This window comes from Bos indicus x Bos taurus, chromosome X, assembly GCF_003369695.1.
Source record: "Bos indicus x Bos taurus breed Angus x Brahman F1 hybrid chromosome X, Bos_hybrid_MaternalHap_v2.0, whole genome shotgun sequence".
NCBI classification, from domain to species: Eukaryota; Metazoa; Chordata; class Mammalia; order Artiodactyla; family Bovidae; genus Bos; species Bos indicus x Bos taurus.
Genome location: NC_040105.1, coordinates 24532477 through 24535067, shown reverse-complemented (window position 1 = coordinate 24535067; position 2591 = coordinate 24532477).

The following is a 2591-nucleotide window of genomic DNA, read 5'->3' as shown; positions in this document are numbered from 1 at the left end:
GGCATCAGTGGTTGGAGCATAGACTTGGATTACTGTGATGCTGAATACTTTGCCCTGGAAATGAACCAAGATCATTCTGTCCTTGTGGACACTGCACCCAGTACCTGCAGTTCGCAGTCTTTTTTTGACTATGAGACTGGTCCATTTCTTCTAATGGATTTTTGCCCACAGATACAATGGTAATCTTAATTAAATTCACCCATTCCTGTCCATGTTAGTTGTCTGATTTCTCAAATGTTGACGGTCACTCTTACCATCTCCTGTTTGACCAATTTCCATTGATTCATGGACCTAACATTCAAGGTTCCTATGTATTACTGTTCTTTACAGCATCGGACTTTACTTTTACCACCAGACATCCACAACTAAGCATGGTTTTGACTTTGGTCAAGTCTCTTCATTCTTTCTGGAGCTATTTCTGGGCTCTTCCCCAGTAGCATATTAGACACCTACTGACCTGGGGGGCTCAGGTATCTCCCCCTGGTATGATCTCCTGGTATCATATCTTTTTGCCTTTTCATGATGTTCATGGGGTTCTTGAGGCAAGGATACTGAAGTGGTTTGCTATTCTCCTCTCCAGTGGACCACATTTTGTTAAAATTCTCCACCATGACCCTTCCACCTTGGGTGGCCCTACAAAGCCTGGCCCGTAGCTTTTGAGTTACACAAAGGTGTGATCCACGTGATTAATTTAGGTTAGCTTTGTGTGATTGTAGTTTTTGTTCTAGAGAACAGGGCATTGGAATTCTTCTGTCTGCCCTCTGAAGAATGAGTTAAGAGGCTTGTGGAAGCTTGATGATGGGAGGGACTGGCTATGAGGAAACATGGCTCTTGCTCTATTGGGCAGGGTAATGGTCAGCAAATAAATAAATAAAAATCAGAAAAGCATAAAGAAATATGTAATTATATCAATATGAGTAAAATCCTTAATGACATTCATAGCCATTAGTTTGTTATTGAATACCTCATTAAGAATTTTGAACAAGAGAGAAATATGTGAGATGAAGCTAATATGGAGGAAGATGATACTTCCCTCTGCCCTTCTAGGTTTTTGTGGGTGGTCGAAGAATTAAACTGAAGTGAGACAGATTAATAGGATAAAATAAAAGTATAATAACACATAGACATGAGAGAGACCCAGGAAAACTGTATAGCTCATCAAGATGGCCAAAGCCCAGAGCCAAAGAGAAAAGAAAATTTTAATGGTAGTTCTTTGGGACCTGAAAGGATAGGAATACAGTTCACATGGAGATGGGAAAGGGAATGTTGGTAAACGTATGTTTTCTGTGCCAGGCAGAGACCCCGGGCCACAGAGTGGACTCTCATCTCTAGGCCCTGCCATGATTTCGTCACCACACCTTGCCCATAATCTTTGTAGCTATCTCTGGTCATAGTTCTCTTCAGGGAACAGGACCCTTGCCTAAGTTCTTTCAGGCAGTTAGGCCAGAGGTCAAGTTCCTTTCTGAGTCTTTTGGCCTTGATTGTTTTCAGTTAGAATAATCTGTGTATCAAAAGAGACATTTTTAGATGGCATGTTTTGCTCTCCCATACTAACTAGGAAAGTAAAAACAATTACATTAAAGAAGAGAAAGTTAAAAAGTTATTAATCCTAGTTTCCTTTGTATGACATTTACATTTTGAAAGATACATGTTAACATATAAAAACATTGTGTGAAATAACAGCCTATGAAGGAAAAATCTGATTTACTTTGCATTGTTCTTTGGAACATCAAGGAATGTTTAAATAAAAGTACATTTATAGTCACTGTTTAGAGTCAATGGCAGCAAATATTTCTTGCAGTATGTTGCTTTACAATGTTGTGTTAGCTTCTATTCCATACTGAAAGTAATCAGACATACATATACATATATCCTCTCACTTTGGATTTCCCTCGCATTTAGGACATCCCAGTGAATTAAGGAGAGTTCCCTGTGCTATACAGTATATTCCCAACAGTTGTCTATTTTATACATAGTATCAATAGTGTGTATGTGTCAATCCCAATATTCTAATTCCTCTTACCCTAACCTTTCCCCCTTGGTACCATACATTAGTTCTCTATATCACTGTCTTTATTTCTGCTTTGCAAATAGGGTCACCTGTGCCATTCTTCTCGATCCCACATATATACGTTAATTTTCAATCTTTGTTTTTCTCTTTCTGACTTCCATCTCTGTATAACACTCTCTAGGTACATCCACCTCTCTAAAAATGACACAATTTTGTTCATTTTTATGACTGAGTAATATTCCACTGGGTTACCCTCGTGGGTCAATGGTAAATAATCCACCTGCCAATGCAGGAACCGTGATTTCAATTTCTGGGTCAGGAAGATTCCCTGAAGAAGGAAATGGCAACACACCCCAGTATTTTTACCTGGGAATTCCCAAGGATAGAAGATTCCGGTGAGCTACAGTCCTTGGTGTCTCAGAAGAATCACATACAACTTAGCGACAAAATAACAAGAATAATATTCCATCGCATATACCTTCCACAGTTTCTTTATACTTGCATCTGTTGTTGTACATCTACGTTTCTTCCATGTGCTGGTTGTTGTAAACAGTCCTGCAGTGAACATTAGAGTGCTTGT